General features: G+C 37.8%; 1 protein-coding gene across 1 annotated transcript in view; it reads right to left on the bottom strand.

Moving 5' to 3' along the window:
• Positions 1–21,567, bottom strand: part of pik3cb (phosphatidylinositol-4,5-bisphosphate 3-kinase, catalytic subunit beta) — a 67,792-nt gene that overhangs the window by 33,313 nt on the left and 12,912 nt on the right. The window contains exon 2 of the mRNA XM_086080614.1: positions 5,049–5,128. The gene's annotated coding sequence lies outside the window, so the exon portion shown is untranslated. The remainder of the gene's footprint in view (positions 1–5,048; positions 5,129–21,567) is intronic.

Here is a 21,567-nt window from a genome sequence, read left to right as displayed (position 1 = left end):
ACACACGCAAAGATTGTCCTGTTCGGTGTGAATCTGTACAAACAAGAGGCAATTTCCTCTGCTAAATCAATCTCAAATTCCTGATTAACAGTTTCAAATTAATAAAAAAGTACTGCCTACTTCCATCAATGATAATATTGAGTGTGACTATTTAATCCAGTGATTAAAGACAGTGTGCACAAGGACTGAAGTGTTCCTCACTGTTGTTTGTAGTGGAGACTGAAATAATTAAATTTTGCTTTTTGACACAACAGCTTCTCTTTGCAAAACAACAGGAATCAGCCTTCTTAGGTCTGACAGAGAAAATAAAACCCATCATTGTGGTTTCAATTCTCTTAAATGTATGCAAACCCAATTCCAATGAAGTTGGGACAATGTGGTAAAAACAGAAGTTGCAAATCATGCTCAACCTATATTTAATTGAATACATGACAAAGAAAGTGATTTCTCCAGATTCTCTAAACCTTTCGATGGTATAATGGGCCATAGATAATGAAATCCCTAAATTCCTTTGCAATTGTATGTTGAGTAACATTGTCCTTAACCTGTCTGACTATTTTCTCACACATTTGTTCAAAAGGAGGTGAACTTTGCCCCATCTTTGTTTGTGAATGATTGAGGAATCCAGGGAAGGTCCTTTTATAACCAACCATGGCACCCACCTGTTCCCAATTAGCCTGTTCACCTGTGGGATGTTCCAAACAGATGCTTGATGAACATTCCTCAACTTTCTCAGTCTTTTTTGCCATCTGTCCCAGTCCATGGTCATCACCCATTTTCTTCTTGGTGCTGCCTTCAGTTACTGCAAGTTGTTTTAGGATCTTTCTTTCTAAAGGCTTGTCTCCAACAAGTAAAATCAAATCTATACTGGGTTGAGTTCAGGTTATTGGCTTTGGCCATTGAAGAATAAATTAATAATTTGTGGCGGTGTATAACAGTAATGGGACTGCTGGGAATATGATTGTGTACATCATCAAGATAGCTCTTTGACAGCATTACCACCAGTGCAGAGAAGCATTGGAAATAATAACCACAACAGAGAAGCAAAGACACTGACATGGAAAACAAATGATGGTACCAACAAAACCCCACACAAACTATAATTGGGTACTTAAAAGCAGGAAGTTAGAACATACTGTAAATGTAATTCCAGTCTGTTGGGCAGTCTCAACACAGCAATCACTGGTCATGTCGTGTCACCGTGGAAAGAGGGGAAGAGACAGACAAAAATAATACTGAATTGCTGCATTGAATTTTGCAGGGACAGCCTCCAAACACTACGCTTTTTTTTAGTATTGGTCTCAGCATCTTGCTAAAACACCATTCATCTCGGCCTGGACAAAGAGCCCCACATGGCCAATGAATGACACACATACAGAGTTACAGACATACACAAGTTCAGAAAGGGCGGACTTTTCTTTCGAGAGGTGACTGGGTTGCTGAGACTGGGAGTATATAGCAACATTACAAAACAATCTACAAACATTGATGTAAAATGCTTGTTGTAAAGCATGTCTTAAAAACAATGGCCCGGTTTCACAGAAAAGGCTTAAGACTAGTCTCAGACTAATATGCTGTTTGAGCTGACCTAACTTTAAGTCACTTGCACAGATGTACCTTAAAATAGTCATAGAATTAGCCTGTTCTGGTTTAAGCAAAGCTAATTGCAAGAGTGGGGATTAAAACTACTTTTGGACTAAATTGAAGATTAAATTAATCCTGAAATGAGGCAGGTTTAACTTCAGTTTAGCACTGTTAGTGAAAGAGAGCACAGATAGTTTGGGAGCATGGAGTACTTCGAATATCTAAATGAACAACATTAACTGCAGAGGCCAGCCAGGCAAATACTTGTGGATAGGAGAAATCAATTGAATCAATTTGATGAAATAACTTTCAGAGATTGCTTTCGTTTGTACAAAGGTGATATGTGATCATTGCTACATCTGTGTTGCACAACATCCTGAAGCAGCAAAACTGTCCTGACGGAAGAAAAGAATGATCCAGATGTTCCCGTCTGAGTCGCAGAAAAAACAGGATTTACACTTAAGAGCTCATTTCAAGTTGCAACACTTAAGTTAAAACTATTTTCACAATGTATTTCATTGCACAGCTTTCTCATACATATTTCTTTGAAAAGCTCTCTCTTCTAATTTCAAAGCCATATTCAACGAGTAGAATTTTCATTTTCATGCCTTTCATACATTTAATTTTCTGCTCACAAAATTCCAAGGCTATCTTTTCATGCATGGACATCCTTCTTGGTCTCTGCTGGAAGGCAGCATCTTCTTTCAGGGATGCCATACCAGATGTGGAGGATTCACAGTCTGTGCAATGGCTCCTTCACAAGGGTTAGAGTCATTTCCTCCGGGATAACTCACTCAGAATAACTCACATCGTCCATAGAATGAAATAAAAATAAAGGGAGCGACAGAGAGCGGAATAATCTGTATTTACAAGTGGTAACTAATTTGGGTTCAGTTTTTCTTGTCCACTGTCCAAATGGTCATTATCTGGTTTCTTCCACAGAGTATATTATTCAGTTTAAGTAAGCAATGTCACGAAATTTGATAGCATTTGTGAGATCATAACAGACATGTCTCACCTGGAGACACGTTTGCTCTGTATTATTTATTTGGTTGTTACTAACATAACAATGAGATTATTTATTTTTTTAAATCATTTCAAGTTTAATACATTTTGTAGAAACTTTATTTGGACGTACGTCGCCATTGTTACATACGTCACAGCGCACTCAGTGCATAGAATGGCGTAGAATGTCGGCTGGCTCTCTGCCGAGCAATGTGAAACGCCTATAAAGAAAGCAAGGTAAGCCTCCATTGCGTTCCTAAAAGGACAATCAAAACTCTTGAATGTGTCTGGTGAATGACCAGAAAGAACACTGTGTGGGGGAGGGTGACTACCAATCGCATGTTGTTTCTTTAGGAAAGCTGCGAGGCTTACCTTGCTTTCTTTATAGGAGTTTCACATTGCTAGGCAGAGAGCCAGCCGCCACTGAGTGCGTACGTCCAAATTAAGTTTTTTTCAAAATGTATTAAACTGGAAATTATTTTTGAAAAATGAATCTCATAGTTACGTTAGTAACAACTAAATGAATAATATCCAGGGCTCCATAGTCTAGGACCAACTAAGACACATTTAAGCCGCGCTCATGCAAGCCACTTAAATGACCTAGCTTTAATAATCTGATTTAGGCCTAGTCCTGGTGTGATATAAACCTTGTCTGTGAAACCGGTCCAATGTGTAATTATGCATAACTCCTGTCATATTTTGGTAGGGGCCAAATAAAAATGGGCCAAAAATAAAAAATAAAACCACCAAAATAATGCACTGAAGGGTGGGGTTTCCTACAATTGTGTTGCAGGGTTGCAGCACATGGCTTCATGTTGGTATTTACATCTAACAAAAATAAACCACGGATCGATCAACTTCTTGGTCATGCTAGTGTGTTACATAGACAGAGCACAATACGGAGCATAGGTAATGGGAGATATTTTTCCATATGTGAGTAGGAGGGGAGATTCAGAATGAGCAAGTGGGAGGAATCTGCGGCCATTATTCGTCATGTTTGACCATTGCTGGCAGTGACAGACACAGCAGAACTAATTTATTTTTACACACAGAGATGGTCAAAGCTACACCTGCACCAAGATGTAATAAGCATTACATTGGAGCCCTGTGAGTTACGCACACCGTTTCACTCTGCCATCAGGTGCAGCTCCATCAAGCCACTGCAAACTTCCACATTCACATTTTACATTGCACCAAACAAAGAAGGGACAAATGCATATTTATGGTTTGACATCCGTGGATTCATCTATGCACAATTCCAGAGGCATCAACCAATAAAAATTCACTTGCTGAATAATGTATCTGGATGTCCTTATTTTGTCAAAATTCTGTCAGGAACATTAAAGCAGTACCGCTCGCAGGAGAGTATAAACACAGATTTTCGCTAATTGTGAGCCGGCCCGGTCCCTATCCCCGCGAATAGCTTTGGTCCATTGTGCTACAAAATGGTCAGTTCTACTGAATCTCAGCATCATATGTGCTCTAAAAAGGCCCTGGTGGTCAAATCTATTCAATCCTGTCTAGTCTTAAAAAATAAAAATAAAATAAACAAGGACCAATGGGTGAGTACAGTAATTTCTGCACTACAAGATGCAATTGACCAAGCTGTGCTAGCAAAATTTGGAGAACACTGTACTCGAGTTTGTTACACATAAGCCGCACTCGACTGTAAGCCGCAGGTGTTTTAATGTTACCGCACCGGGTTCCCGTTATTTTATTTTCCATAATGAGGGTGCAAATGGTCTCACTCTTGTTCTGTCTCCTAATGCATTTGGGCTCACTTGCTTTGTTTTGCTCTGCCTGACGCTCTTGTTCTTCCTTTATAGTGCACCCCATTGTGATCTGATGAATAAGCCGCACCTCTGTATTAGCCGCAGGGTCGAATGCAAGTGAAAAAAGCAGCGGCTTGTAGTCCAGAAATTACTGTAATCATTTCTCCATATCATGGCTTTTCCCCACTTAGGAGATCACAGAAGTATTATTATTTGCATAATTTGGACAAGATGAGTGGGAATTTATTTGGTGTGATAACTAAGAATTCCTATGCCTGTCAACTCTCAATTATCATCAACCTCAAAAACATAATATGTTCTTAGAGATACTTTATATCATATTCAAACTTCGTCTTGGTTCTCATATTGTGTAGAGGTAAACTTTGTGAGTGTGATTTACAAACACACACAAATGAGAAAAGGACTGGAGAAAATTGTGGATGATCTGAATTTGATGGCAGACTACTCCCTCGCTGATGGGAGGATGAAGACAAAGCAAGTTTGATTCTGTGAAGGAATGGAACTTTATCAATAGAACCTCAAACAGCAATACAATTAATTCCTTGCTCTTTACTTTTTTTCTTCAAAATCAACCCACGTCAGCACCTCTTCTTCCATTTTCAGATGCAGAAAGGGAAATATCACAGGAAGGTGTAATAGATCCACACATCTTCTAGCACGCCTTACCTGATATGACCCAGAGTTCCTTAATTTCTATGCCTCTGTGGGTTGTGGAGGTTGTCTACAGGGTGGCTGGGAAGCTGCATCTGATGGGCGAGAAAACAAAGTTATGGCTGGGTGGTAATTTCATGCCCATATCAATTTATTCAAAGTTTTCCTACTCCAACACACCTGATTCAATGATCAGTATCATTATCAGGCTCCTGCAGAGCTTGCTTATGAGCTGATCATTTGTTTCAGCTGTGCTGGACGAGGGAAACCTCTAAAACATGCAGGACTCCGGTCCGAGGATCAGACTTTAACATCTGTGGTTCTAATGACTCTCAAGCTCATCATAGTGCAGTTAGGGAGATACCCTCTCGCCGCTTCACTATCATTCAAGTGCAAACAAGAGTCTTCATTAAAATATGTACGCAGGACCATAGTTATTCTCTATAAAATATAGTTTGTAATTTTTGTGTGCATGCAATAGATTAATTGGATTTACTGTAGATTATTATTATGAGAAATACTTTCGCACGATTGGTTAAGGTCAGACTTTTTAGAACTATTTCATCATGAAAAACATGGCTCAACTGTAAAAATGTTTGACACACCTCTCATACCATATTTATTCCATAACTCCATATTTATGAGTCTATGCTTTCGCTTTAGTGTTTTTTTTTTTATCTTATGCCATGACCCACAATTGAATTTCTGTCACTTGGTTGCAAAAAACAAACAAAAATAAATAAAAAAAGATAATTGTGTCACTTTAACCAACAATGCAGTGTAAATCAAGCCTTGGCTAAATAAATACAGTGCTCATCATATTGGAGGGGATCAGAGAATTGCTCAATTTGACAAGGGACAAAATAACAGCTTTTGCTTGATAAGTGTGGGGTGCAAAAAATTTAAGATTAAAGTGCACAAAATTGCACAAAATTAAAGATTAACCCGGAACTCAGAACTTGTGGCACAACTAAAGAGTGCTCCCTTAGTACGCACTTTTGAGAAGGCCCATGAAACGTTTTTCTCTAAGACAGCATCTCGAATGCTGTGCAAGTTTCTGGATGTCTGCATTTTATTTGACCAGAAAACTGTATAACTTTTCTTGTAATCACTACTTTTTTGATGTGACAATTTTATTCACTGTACTGTAGAATGAATGAGAATGGAATACTCCCACACAAAAAAAAAGCTTACACGGACGATGTGGACAGACAGAGGAAACTAGAAGCAGCAGTCAAAAACATCAAAGTTTATTTAAAGGATTTGGCCAGCTCATTATACATGCACTCATCATGACATAATAAACAGAAGTCTTCAGAAATTCTGGCTGATGAATTGCAGAGTTAGCTGATAGTTGAATATTTGGCTACATTTATCATACAAAAATTATAATTCATGTCGTGATTTCGTCTTCTTGCATCTTCCAGACAAGTCAAGATGAGTCTGGTGTATCATAGGCTACTGCTAATATGATTAGCATGCTGTCCCATTAAACAACAGCCAGCCATCAGCTCTGAACGGAGCTCACAAACATCAAGGTAAATAACTGCACAGTATGCTACAAAGTAACAGCACTGTTGATAGGGCTGGGCAATTAAGCGTTAATTAATCCTCATTTCAATTTGGTTTCTCATGATCACAAAAACTAGGGACGTTCATTGAATAACACTTTTTTTCCCCAGACGGATACCAGTACGAGTATTCAACTGTTGAATAGGCACCGACACAGATACTAAGTATTGCCACCACTAGTACTTTTGATGCATAAAAATGCCCCCCCCCCCTCCAAAAAAAACATTGAGATTAATTTTAAAGAAAAATCTATACAAGCCAATATAGGAATTTTTCTTTAAAATTGCATGAAATTAATTAATTAAAATCGTAAAACAGCTGGTACCAGCCGCCATCGCGAGTACCGAAACCTTGAAAAAAGGCTGGGTATCGGCCCGATGCTGATACCAGGTATAGATATCCGCCGATCCCTAATAAAAACATAATAGAACCACTATTAATGTTCCAAATGGCGTTGAGTGTGTATGGAATTCCTGTTTTGTGAAAGCAACCTGAATGCATCTGTGTGGCTTGCAGTAAACATGTGATGTATGTTATTCTGCCTTCCTTGAGTCAGCTCAGATGTTTATTGACACACCAGTTGGAGTTTACTGTTAAACTAAACAAAAAAAAATGAATTACATACATTGTATATTTAAGTACAAAGCCTACTTCGTTCTAGAAACATTTTCAGCTTGAAGCTAACCGGAACAGTACGTATTTATTTTTATTTGGTTTTTATTGCAATTATTTTAAGATATTATTTTACTTGTTGATAATTTATTTTCTGGTTGTTCTATTTAGAGTTTAGCTGTAGTAGTTGAAAATACTAAGTTTTGAAATCAATGAAAAATCGTGTTTATTAATCGTGATTTCAATATCACTCAAAATAATCGAGATGATGATGATTATTTCTATAATCTCCCAGCTCTCATTTTTGGTTAATAATATGTGATTTAACTTAACATTTTTATATATTTATTATATAAGAAAGTCATGACTGTGCTATGGGGTCTGATGGAATCAACAATGACATTTGAACAGCAAAGTCAGCAGCATGACTGATACAAGTGCTATTTCTGGAGGACCAGGTGGAGGAGAAGAGGATCTGGCCTGATAATGTATTTATTCAACAGAGGGAATTTCAGCAGATGGTATTTTAGACCAGTAACCGTGTATCTGAGCCACAGAATTAAACTGCCATACAGAACTACCTGTTCTCCTTTATACACATATTAACCAGTGTTTATTTCCTCTGTATCTTAAACTGCATTATGTCATCATATTCATCATAGATTATTTAAACATACGCATCCATCCATTCTGACATTTCTGATAATGTACGTGTTGCCTATGGAGGACCAAAATTGCCACATTTCTAAATAAATAAATGACTAAATAAATGACTAAAAGTAAAAATAAAAAACGGATATAAAAATATATACTTCAAAAATTAAATTCAAAATAATATATAAATGAAAAAATATATATATATATATATATATACAGTATATATAAATAAATACATTTGTATTTAATTTTTGAATTATATATTTTTTATATCCGTTTTTATTTTCCCTTTTAGTCATTTATTTAGTTATTTATTTACTTAGTCATTTATATATTTTTAATTTTGTCAGTTTTGGTCCATACTGCCAGGATGAAATGTTATTCAAATGAGGCGGCGGTCCTAAGCGTGTCTAGGGTTGGACTTTGTCGTTGCAAATGGCCTTTCATTTAGGACTTGGCAATAAGTCGAATTAATTCGATACATTGTCATTTAAAAAATCTAATCGTTGAAAATTTGCAAATTCGTGAAATCGAGTTTTATATTCTGGCTTATTAAAAACTGTTGTTCTTATGTTCTGTTACATCCAAATGTTATTGTGAGTTGTAATTTTGCACAAGTGGCAGAACACAAGTGGCAGAATGCTGGATGGGTGGTTTACAAGACATGTTTACAATAGCTACCAACCCTACATCTTATGTCTAAAAATAATAAACGAGTACATGGCAGGGGATGTGTGTGATAAATTAAGACACGAGTTGTACTTCCTTTATGCTTCATAATAGGACAACTGTATTCTCACAGATCGGAACGTTCCATTCCTGCCTGGAGAAAATTGTGTCTTTTGACCTTCTTTTAAGTATTGTGTCAAAATTGGGACTTTACCTTTTTTTCTTTTTTCTATTTCTGTGACACAAACGGTATTAAAATACAGTGAACTGGAAAAAATATATATGAACCAATCATGTTAATTCCACAAATACAGCTGCGGCAGCAACACCTGACTGCACTAATTTAAATTATACTGTTAAGAGTTCACCAAGTATTGGTAGTCTTGAAAGGAATTTTGTTTGTTGTTGAATAAAAAATACTAATACTAACATTACTTTTTCTTTCTTTCAGTCTCACCTGACAGACAAGCAACTGATCACGTGATATTCTTGCGGGAGTGGAATAAACATTTATTTAGGTTAATTGTTTTAGAACACGCAATGAGAATCAAGTCCACACTTTCCATGGGGACTTAAGTATCACTTGGGTGCACATACATTACAAAAGTAATGAAAACTATAATCGTAGTGAAAACATCTTGTGTTGTTATCTTTGTCAATTTAATACATAAGATTTGGGGGTTGATTTTAAACGTACGATATTTACTTCAGCATTATTGCACGGGCCAGTAGCTGCAAGTCACCTAACAATCATCCAGGAGTTGGTCCTTTTACTGTGTTGCCTAGAAGCAACGTCTTCTGGCACGAGCCAATTCTAAAATCGCCGCCACCACCACCACCAAATTACTTTGCACTTAGGTGTTCAAGCAGGGCTTGAAGTTAGCTGTTTGTTGTGGCTCCCTAGCTATTTATTATCCTATAACTCAGCCCGAAACGCATGGTTGACAGAGCATCATAAGATGCAATTTATTTACGAGGATTTTATATTGTAGTGTGTTGCTACCAGGTTATACATTTTCAGTATATGTAGCTGAATTTGAGCTCCTTAAGGACATTTTCCTTTATGGTATTTTATGCATATACTGTATTTAATTTACGCATTTGCCTGCTTTCATCAACTGTAAAAAATAGAATGTTACTATTTAGTACAATAAAAGGTCTCTTTTTTTCCTGCTGAATGCAGTACAGGCAACACTTTTAGTGTATTAAACAGAGTGCTATACTTATCGGTTACCTACTTTATTGCACTTGTAATGTATGTTCTATGTACCTATAATTTGTATTATGAATGGTATTCTTTCCTCTGGACTGTTGTATTGTATTTCATCTGTAATCCATTTAACATTTGTTTGTTATTTTGAACAAAGCATTAAACTCAGGGAGTAATGTAATTTATTACAAATTAATCTTACATCAGCGGGTTTGAACTCAAATTCACAATTACAGAGTGACTGTACTGCCTTCTCTTAAAAAAGAAAAGGTTTTTTAAAACGATCTGTCATTGGTTTTAAATAATTTTTAAGTATTATTTTTTTTAATAAGTATTCGTACTGGTATCAGTCTGGGGGAAAAGTGGTATCAAACATCCCTAATTGTTTTACTTCTTCACTTAACTAGAGCTCATTGATGTAGCTCCAGCCTTCATTAAGTTCTTAAGTCATTTTTGAACTATACTGACACTGGACTTCACCTTAAAATTAACTCATTCACTCCCAGCCATTTTCACTGAAGCAATCCCCTTCACTCTCAGCTGTTTTACTGGATTTTGACAAATTTTGCAAGGCCTACAGAATATTGTGTTCTATTGCTATAAAAACATGGAACCAACCAAAAGAAAGATTAGAGTCTCTTCTTTCATCAGGAAAAAAAGTATATTTCTATCTGTTTCCATTTTGCAGAAATTAGCATTAGAATATAGATAAATTTCATCATTATTCACAAATATATTTAAAAATGTGAGTAAGCAGTTGAGGCTTCATCAAAACCTTCTGTATGCTCTAGCACAGGGGTGGGTACACTCGGTCCTCGAGGGCCGGAGTCCTGCAGGTTTTGGATGTTACCCTTACCCAAGTTGATATATGATCAGCTCTTTAGCAAGCTCTGCATAAGCCTGGTAACGATCCTGTTTAGTACCAGATGCATTGCAGCAGGGAAACGCCCAAAACCTGCAGGACGTCGGCCCTCGAGGACCGAGTTTGCCCATCACTGCGCATAAAAAAACAAAAAAATGCATAAATACGTCTTTGAGACACTTAAAATATTTAAAATATAACGTATTTATACAGTTTTGGGAGCAAATGAGTTCAAAGCTGAAACGTTGATCTTGTCTTATAATCATCTTTTGATGTCGACCACAGGTTTGGAATCTGCGGCAAAAATAATGGCATTATCAACACATTTGGAGGGCAATGTTTACCTGTCTAGGACTGTGCTACATCCAATTTTAATTGCAGGGCAGTGGTATGAATAGGTAAAATTAGCAAAGTCCTTATACCTACTGTGCTTGCCACAGCTCTACTTGGGTCTGTTCGCCTCAGTTTAGGGTGGTCAATTTTCCACTACAAAGAGCACTGCCTCTGTTGTCGCTGGAAATTTCTCTGATGACAATAGTCACGTGAAACAACAATAGAGGAGAATAAGGCCTACTTATTTCTTTATTTCAACTTTATGCTTGAAAATAAACTCAGCTTCAAGGCACACTATCACAATCACATCCCAATAAATTAAACACAATCTCTCCTGATTTCTACAGGTCACTGTTTTCAAATTGTGGGAATGACAACATTGGGCCTGGGAATGTCATAGTTCTTGTTGTGTGGGGAGGTTGTTCAACTTGTGGTTTATACAATAAATGCGCTCAATAATGTTGAAGCCATACAAGGTTTGCGGTAAATTACAATGTATTGGTTATTTTTATGACATGCCAAATATGTGATTACAGGCAATAGGGACTGGGCCGGCCCGCAAATTGCGAACATTTTCTTAGTTCTTCAAATCAGAGGCGCGCTTCTTTCGTATTTGTATATGAATAGGATATGTATGCAACTCATCTGTAGTATGAACACTCATCCATACACATCCATTGTAATTCACGGAGTATTCATTTTTTTGAACAATTTTTACTTTTATGCGTTACATTTTAAAAACAGTATCTGTACTTTTTACTCGAAACATTTTCAAAACAGAGGGTCGTTACTCATTACTTTTGTGAGGGAACTACTTTTTTGGGCTTCTATGTCCCTGGCTCGGCCAATCATATGAAGCGTTACACACGGTCCCCGACACCCCCGCTTGTGATAGGCCCCATCTCAACCAATGAGATAACGCAATGGAGAGTGTCAAAGTTGAAACGAAACAGTCAACATTATGGACTCGACTCAGAGCTAGCGAGTCGGCTGCAGCCAACCAGTACGCCCACCCGTGGCCTTAGCTGCGGGAAATGTTCACGTTGGGTGGCTCGAAGAACGATTCATGGCGAATACATTGTGTCCTGTGTAAACAGTAAAGTCCACAAGCTTGCCGCATGAAAGAATTCCCCGTCCAATATGAAACAACTTATCGAAGTAAAGCTAATCATTATCCTTTTGTTAGCTTGGCCCTGGTTAACGCACTGATCTAAATATATGACTGATCTGAATATATAACTGGATAGCCGAGAGCCCAAAGCTACTGTATAAACTATACTGTATACGTACAGCTAATAGGGCCGGGGGCGGTGGTGGCGGGGGTGGGGTTAGTGACAATTTTTTTAATTAAATTAATTAAATAAATAAAAAATGAACAAATAGACGGTATGTGCTGCTTTGAAGACCCCCTTTTTCTTTTATTGCTCAGTTCCTTAAACCCCAATATTAGATTTGGCAGAGGCATCTTATGTTGAATTACAGTTATAATTTTCCTCCTGTAAACATAATTAAGCATATAATGTATACGTGTATTTAAGGCAAGTTGTGGAAACTTAATTAATTTCCATTGCTTTTTTAAAACAAGGGCGGAGTAAAAAAAAAAGTTCTGCTGCCATGGCCAGTCGTTTCAATTCACAACATTAGCGCATGGCTACCATGACCCAAATCACTACCCTTTCGAGAGAGTAGGGTATGGCCTAGGCGTGGCCTGGTGCATCTATTTACATAAAAGTGACACACCACTAAAACAGGCTGTTTTGAACAAAGCGTTTTTTTGCTGATTTAGGGAAAGCAAAAATATTAGATCCAAAGTCAATTTTGACGAATGCATGTCACAGACATGCCTTTTACACATTTGAGAACTATTTTAGTATGTTGAAAAGTTTAATAATATGAGACCTTTAAGTGATTATCTTTTAAATTTAATGGTCTTCAAATTATATGACACGAGGAGGAAAAATACTTTTTTACTTTTACTCGTGAAGTAAATTTTAGAGCCTGTACTTTTTTTTTTTACTTTTACTTGAGTATCTATTTGAATGAGTACTTTTACCAAAGTAATTTTTTATGTAAGTACTTTTACTCAAGTACAGAATGTCAGTACTTTTCCTATCTCTGTTGAGAGGGAATCAACTAACAATCGTCTGTTAATCTGTAAAGCTGTTTTGAGTAACAGTGTTGACTTAATATTTGACTTTTATTTCACTTTACTAGAAACATGAAGCACAAATGGACATTTGAGGTGATAGCAGTAATTCAGCCACGTAGACAGTTCATTTATTACCCACAGCAATGACATAATGTCTCCAGTGTAGGCGTCTCCATGAAACAACAAAATTGAAAATAGTCACTTAATTTCCACAAAATTTCTACCTCCTCCCACCTCACTCTGTAGATGAGATCATGAGAAGATGAACCCCTACACGCCAGACCATATTTACTTCTGTAAACACTGTTGTGTGACATAGTTTTTGTGTGTGTCACTTGACTTCATGCTATGTGCGAATGTGTGCCGCATAGCAGACGTTGCATTTGGTTTTGTAATATGAATGAGTGCATAAAAAAAATAAAAAATAATATCCGAAGTGGGCATCTCGCCCTTCAATGTGAATGTAGCCGTAATCTGTACACAGGTAACAAACCCTTTGCATTTCACATGTACTATAAGTGGAATGCAAATAAGGCTAGACAATGTTGAGTCCTTTAATGGGGTCGCGTAAACCAAATATGTAAACAAACCAAATAGAGTTACATTTTAGCCAACTGGAAAAGGAACGTTCAAACTGCTCCCACAGTCTCGTCTTAAAGATAACTTTAGGCATATAATGATGACATTTTACCTTTGACACAATCGCGATGTAATTTCTTATGAAATATGAGTTATTTCGGTGGCTATTTTCCTTACCCGGATGTCAAACGCTCGGTTCTGTGGCTGCCGCGCCCCTTCTCATGACGTCGTCCGAGCCGGCTGTTTCGCGCAACGCAGACGAAACATAGATAGGTTTTAAGCTCTAAATCTCACGGGCTGCTAGATCTCTGCGTTTGGTCACGCAAGCTATCAATTCTTGAATAAACATTTGAAACAAAACGGGTCCTTGTCGCAAGAAATCGTGGAAGAGGAGAGCAGAGAGGTTAGAGCAGTGGTTCTTAACCTTGTTGGAGGCACCGAACCCCACCAGTTTCATATGCTCATTCACCGAACCCTTCTTTAGTAAAAAATAAAATATGTTTTTTTTTACTACTTGAGCCAAGATGTCTTTACTCATGCACTCTATTCTGTCGCTGATGGTGTCATTTGAAAGAGGAATTTGGGATAATTTACCTTCAGTCGCTGTTCCGAGTATCAGATTCGCCATCTTTAACGCAGCTGGTTTTACGAGTGTTTCGCCAATGGTGTGCGGTTTGCCCTGCTTTGCGATCAGATAAGCAACTTCGTACGATGCTGTGAGGATCGGTTTGTTGATGGGTACAAATCCAAGAGCGGGCAGAGTGGCCTTTTTGTCGAATCTGGCTCTCTTCACCTTGAATTCAGCAAGTGTTGTGTTCTTGTATTCTCCATCTCCATGCAGCTTCAAGAAGTGTTCCTTCAGTTTTGCAGGTGCGAGACTAGAGTTGCTCAACTTGGCATTGCAAATCATGCAGATGGGACGCTGACTCCCGTCACGTTCCGTGATACATGTAAATCCATGTTTTACATATTCGTCCGACCACTTTCTTTTTTTGCCCGACATAGTTAGCATGGATTAAAATATTCTGTAAGAAATCACACGACACACAGACAGTCACACGTTGTGGCGGTTGGAGGTGGACGTGGGGTCGGCGTCACTAACAGCCCTCTCTAAGCGGTCTAATTGGGAGGTCTCACTCTGCTGCATAAACCAGCGACCTCAAAGCGGACCGGTAGGAAATCTCAGAGCAGGACGCTTTCAATGACTGTGCCCACTAACTGCAGACTAGACTGAGGGGTGGACCTCTGCGGCGGAGTCTCCACCGAACCCCTGAGACCGACTCACCAAACCCCTAGGGTTCGATCGAACCCAGGTTAAGAACCACTGGGTTAGAGGAAAGGAGGAGGGGGGAAAAAAGCACCACAGCGGGCCGCGAACCCGCGCGCCCTGTTGCTTATGGGGCGAGCGTTTTAAGACCCACTTTTATTCCTTGGCTTTTAGTTCAGCGTGAATTGTGTGGTCCTCTGGGTCTTTTTATGTTTTATTTTTATTAATTTTTTATTTATTAATTGTTTTATTCATTTTTTAAAAGTATTTGCTATTTATTTATTTTATTGATTGTTTTTATTTGTATAGTTGGTTTTACTAGATGTTATGTATATGACAATGTGCGGATCTTAATGTGCAGTACTTTGGAAACACTTGTTTATAAAATGTGCTATAGAAATTAAGTGGATTGGATTGGAAATACACATTTCCAGTATGTAGTGTAATGTAGATCAGACCTGGGCAGAGTATAGAGTAAGACAGTAGGCCACATCCGACCCATCCACAGTCTCTGACTGGCCATCACAACAAAACAAGTGACAAAACAAAACAAGGGCAGACTGAAAAAGATGATGCACACTACAGTAGACATGTATTTTTCGTGTGATAATGTAAAAATGTGGATGAAATGTGTCATTAATGTAATAACTGCTTAAAATGTGTTAAATGTTTTCTTGAATAATAACATATACCATGTCTGCACAAATTACATCTTATTAAAATCATAGAATTAATTGCTTTCTTCGAATACATTTAAATTAATATGTAACACAGTAGAGGTTAGCTGGTTGGTGTGGCCAGTTTCTCATATGGCCCCTTTGAAAAATATATTGCCCACCCCTAGTGCAGATATTTATCAGCCATGGTCTTCACATCTCGACTATCTGCCTCCAGTTCAGTAAAAGGAAACCAATGAAACCATGTGTGACGTGTGTATTATGGTAAACAACGGTGTACAAAAACAACATACAGCAAGCCAGTACGATGAACTGAAACACGGCTACTCGAGCTATAGTCAGCCAACTTCCTGTTTTTCTTCAGCTGCACTTTTGTTGAGCTGATTGTGAAATGCAGTGGTTAAAAACAACTGTGGTAAATGTTTGAAATTCAAATATCGTGTACATGCACTCAAATGTTTAATCCAGTTCAAATGTGTATTTCTACAAATAAATTGCAAATCTACAGTGAAACCACACTTGGGTTGGCCAGGAAGTGAGTTGTTTTACACAGTGATAAAATCTTAGGCAAAAGATGGCCACTGGTTAACTCTTTGTAGTTATGCATTGAGAGCATCACAAAATCAAAAGGGCGCATGTGTGTATCTGTGTCTTTTAACTTTCTGAATTTTGCTTAAGGGACAACAAAAAGCAGCTTTCTCTGCTCCGGGTCTACCACACCAACGTCAGTGAGGTTTTAGGCAGATACCAATTTAATAATAAGTTCAATCTAGGGCTGTGCAATTAATCGAAACTCAATTACAATTTCAATTATTACACTCTACATTACAATGACAAAATCAGCATAATCATAAAAAAAAGATTATTAATACTAATTTTGAGTTGTTTAAATGTATACATTTACATCTTTTCAATTTTAAAATAACTAATTTAATAAATTTTGTTTCATCCAAAAGGAACTTGCATAATTATAGTGTTTCAAATAATTTTATTTGTCCTAATAATTTTTACGTTTAAAGATTTTCTTGTTTTGTACCAAAAATAAATGATCGTCCTAATCGTGATTTCAATTATTACCAAAATAATTGTGATTAAGATTTTCTTCATAATCGAGCAGCCCTAGTTCAATTTATCTGATCTTCATTCCATATTAGTGCAATTGATTGCATTTTGTTGGCATATTACTGGAACACCACTAAAATGAAGTTGTGCTAATTTTGAGTTTTGACAACACATGAAAAACAGTTTCCAGCACATGAATGTGTAAAGTGATTGTCGTGTGTGTCTATTTATAGTTCTGACACAAACGTAATGACACTACTGCAACATTCTGCCCTATCCCTAAGGTCAAGGAATATTTCTCATCCTCAGAGTCTCCTTATCATTGTGCAGTCACTACAACAAGGACCAGACTTTGATATGGCTTCTGCCCCCAGTTACCCCCTCCCTCCATATACACACACTCTTCCTTTCCTACACCTATCTTCAGGAGAAGGAATGTTAGGAATGCTGAACCCTAAAATGACTCAGACTCATCATCAGCCAATTCTCTCGCACACTAGCTTTCACAAAGACACATTCTTATGGTCTGCCAATTTGGCCTCTATTTGGAATAACAATTAGTCACTGGATGATTTTGACCCTTCAGTCTCACAAAACAACTTCATGACTGTGGAATACACTAGTACTAGAGCAGTGGTTCTTAACCTTAGTTTTCTTTATTGAAAAATGTATTATGTTTTTTTTTTTTCAAATACAACCCATAGGTATAGGGTTTACTGGTGAACAAAATGAACAAGAAGAGTAAAGAGTAGCCTTTTTATCAAATCTGGCTTTCTTCACCTTTTATACACAATGCGTTGCGTTTTTGTAATCTCCATCACCATGCAGCTTAAGGAAGTGTTGCTTTAGTTTTGCTAGATCACTAGTTGTGCTGGTGGACTACAGTTGCTCAACTTGGCAGTGCAAATAATGCAGTGAGGACGCTGACTCCCATCACTCAACTCAACTCTAAATTTATAGAGCATACAGCAGGGCCCCAGAAGTGAACCCTGTAGAACACCATACGTTTCATTATACATATGAATTCATATTGCACATATTAGTCCGACAACTTTCTTTCTTTACTCAACATAGTTAGTATGAAGGATAAAGAAATAACACTACGTAGCATTACAACAGTCAAAAGTTGACTACTGAGCACAGCAAATTCCCTGCAGCACAGATAGGCCAAGCAATGTGGTGCGATGCCCTGTAGCCAATGATGGCCAAGCAGGGCATGTCATCACAAAACAAATCAGGTGTGTGTCTTCAATCAAACCCACGTTATGAACTACTGCTGTAGAGCATTTTCAACATTTTTTTTTTTGTTGCATGTATCCATACACATCTATCTGTGGACAGAGATGGCTAAGCGATTAAATAAATGTGTCTGACCGACAGCAACGGAGTGTGGTCCATCTGGAGAGGTAGACCAAAAGAGAAGTCCTTCACTTGCATTTTCCACCATTGTGATGCCCTTTAGCAAGGCACATGACTTCCAACGTGTTTAACTTGGATGCTAGGAGTCACTCACTATTCCAAAATGTCACTTCACTGTGTGTGCTTACTGTGATCACAACTTTGATAATTAAACACTAAAGCCAAAGAAAGTATACCATTCTAACTAGAGAGTGTGATTTTAGAGTGTAACTTGCCAACAAAGTAAAAAGCCACGGCACAGTACTTTGTAGTTAAACAAGAAACTCAGCTTTGAATAATCAACAATGTTGTTTTTCAAATGCCACTTTTGTTTGTAGGTTTCAATCTGGGTTTAACTTCCTGTGTGGAGCTTGCATGTTCTCCCCATTCTTGCGTGAATTTTTCTCCAGGTTCCTCCCACATTCCAAAGACACATTTTCTTAGGCTAATTACGGAAGTTGTCCAAAGGTGTGAATGTCTGTGTGAATGGTTGTTTGGCACTACAACAGATTGTGTAAAATTGGAGTTGTATGCAGCACCAAACTGAACTGCTCAGTTTAAATGAGGCTAAACACTTAAGAGCCAAACAATCTAAGCTGACTTTGTGTATAGTGCGTTTATCGGCTTAAGAGTCAGGCACACTTTGGAATAAATTCTTGAAATTACTGACAAAAACTATGTAGTAAATGAGATTAACAATGTGAAAGCAACCAAACATCAAACATTCCTACAATCAACATCAAGAAAAACAAAAACAACTATTCATTTGGATCTAGCGCCCCGACCGATTAACCAGCCTGACAATTAAATCGGTCGATTATAACCCTCCTAACGTCAGTATAAAAAAAAAAACATTGTTAAGTTGGCCAATGTTTGACGATTGTTTTCCCCTTCATGTAACCTATCCTTTGACAACTTAGTACACAGAGAATCTCATAATTTACTACACAGAAAACTAGGAATGTTCAATCACACTTTTCTTCACACGGATTTGTTTCAATCTGTGTTTATTTTTACAATAAACTCCAACGGTGGTGTCATTAAACAGCTAAAAGAATGCTTAGAGACGGCAGAGCTCACTCCGCGTTTGATACGCAAGCAACACACAGTGCTGTGTTTATAAGCACGCGTTACATATGGATGACGTCTGCGCCTTGCGACTGTTTGCCAGTTGCTGGGGTTCCCAAATAATGACCATTCCCGTCTAATGCAGGCTTGTTTACGATGTATTTAACCTGGTTTTCTCGCTGTAGTCTAACGAGAAAACCTGGCACCCTTGACCAAAAATGAACTGCGTTCCAAACTTTTATTGGCCCCAGAATGCGCTCATTCATAGACACGTTCACAAAGCAAAAATGCACTACATTCAGTTCACGTTTGCTAAAAATATGAACAAGTTCATGGACTTTCGTTCATTGAACTTGTTCAGGTACAACACTGCCTCTGGTACTATCGCTATATAAAATTGTATTTAACACATTGACATAAAATTGGGAACTAAGACCTTTCTTTCTGACGCAAATGATGAATCGCCGATGTGTCAAATTGCCGCTGTATAGCGCCAACTCCTGCTAAGGAGGATTTACTCTGTTAGTTGTTTTATTTATTTTTTGCCTTAAAAGGGGGAAGTCAACGGCCACCAAAAAATTATTCGACAATAATATGTTCTATGCATCCTCACTAGTTTAAATACGGTATTCTGGTTAATATTGCGTTAGGTCTCTTCAAGTTAAATTTAAGACTTTTAAAGACTTATTTAAGACTGTTTGCCCAAAAAATTAATACCTTTTTCACAGTCTTAAAAAGTAAAATAAAATTTGTGAATGTGCATTAAATTATTTCTCGAATGTGTAAATGTGGAATGTGTGCAGGATGTAAGAATGCAAACATATTGAGTAGGCTACTCAGCGACACCACCACAGCGCAGACACGGACCACAAACAATACTACAATAATGTGGCATCTAGTTTGCCCAATGACTGTAAAAGCGATGTCAGACTAAGACAAGGGGAGCTGAACATCGATAACGAGCATGGCAACTATTGAAAGTGCTAGGAGTGTATACAAATGCGTCCCGCACAGTATAATGAGAGCCAAGCTAATAACTAGCAGCGACAACAGCTCATACCAAGACAGCTGACCGTCACAGAAGCTTTCACCTAACTCACGCCATATGACATTTGCTCCGCGTTACGAGCTGCCAAGTAGTAAATTGTTGTATTTTTCCCAAAACACAGCCATTCCTCGCATGTATGCAAATTGTAGAGAAATAGTGGCGCAAAAAAAAAAATGCAGGGTTCTTTTTTATTTATTTTTATTTACAAGCGACCTCTATTGACTTTTTACACGTGACGTCACAGCCCTCATGGGAATGCCCCCTCGGAGACACTGGACAGCAGAAGAGCCTGTATTGTAACCATTGAATCTCATACAGCGTAAAGTCCTTTATCTAATCGATTATCTTATAAAATGGTCATATCTTGCTGTGCGGTCGGTTGTACAGACATACAAAGAAGTAAGCCAAATGTTGCTTTTTATCGCATACCTACTAATTAAGACAAAAGACGTAGATTGATAGCAGCAATCAACAGAAAAGACTGGCTGCCCACAAAGTATTCACGGATTTGAAGCAATAATTTTTTGCGAGGTTAGTAGATAAATGTTCATACATTTTACTAGTAAGCATACACTCCAACAAAGATTGTAACAGAGGTGTCGAATTGCACTTTTTCAAATCACATTAACGAGCCAGATAGTTAGCGTCCACTTCAACTGCACGAACACACAGCTTAGTTTTAAAATGCACCTTCTTCAAAACTATTAAGTGCATTTGACTGTTTAATAATGGGGGATTTCGTCTTTGTGCTTGGAGTTTTTCACTCTGGAGTCGGAGTCATATTCATGAAATTGCCGCATAGCTTGCCCCTACGATAGTCATTTGTTCCATGCTAGTAAACATAGTAACATGACATCATCACAGCGTTTCAATATAGAACGGACTGTGTAAAATTAAGTCAGTTAGCATGATAAACCCCGAGTGTGAGCGTATCATCTCGTCCCAGAGACTAAGCCAGCGACAAGCTTTTGAATCAGAGACGGCATTGATTACATAATGCTGCTGTGGTCAAGCGGGGTTGCTTTTCATTCATTAGAACATGACTGTGCTTAAGTACGCACTCAAGTCTACATTTACAACATCCTGCACAGTGCACAGTTGAGATAAAGAAAGAAAAAAAACTTTATTACCTGTCAATGTAGCTACTTGTGTTTCACGGGCTAATGCTTAAAATACAGTGAAGAGAGAAACTGGCTTTACAGGAAAAGAAAAGAGCCTGTGAAAGAAAATCAGTTACAGAGTCAACATGGTAACATCGTTCATTCTAATAGAGGATGTGCCTCAATTATTGTGTGCAGTCCACAAAATGTCACCTCTCTGCAAATATATGGGTTTTTTTTTTATCCAAGGAAAAATAACATGGTGCCAGTA

Source organism: Leptonotus elevatus, chromosome 7, assembly GCF_054856555.1.
Source record: "Leptonotus elevatus isolate MCC_2025b chromosome 7, RoL_Lele_1.0, whole genome shotgun sequence".
NCBI classification, from domain to species: Eukaryota; Metazoa; Chordata; class Actinopteri; order Syngnathiformes; family Syngnathidae; genus Leptonotus; species Leptonotus elevatus.
This window is presented reverse-complemented; position numbering and strand designations above follow the sequence as displayed.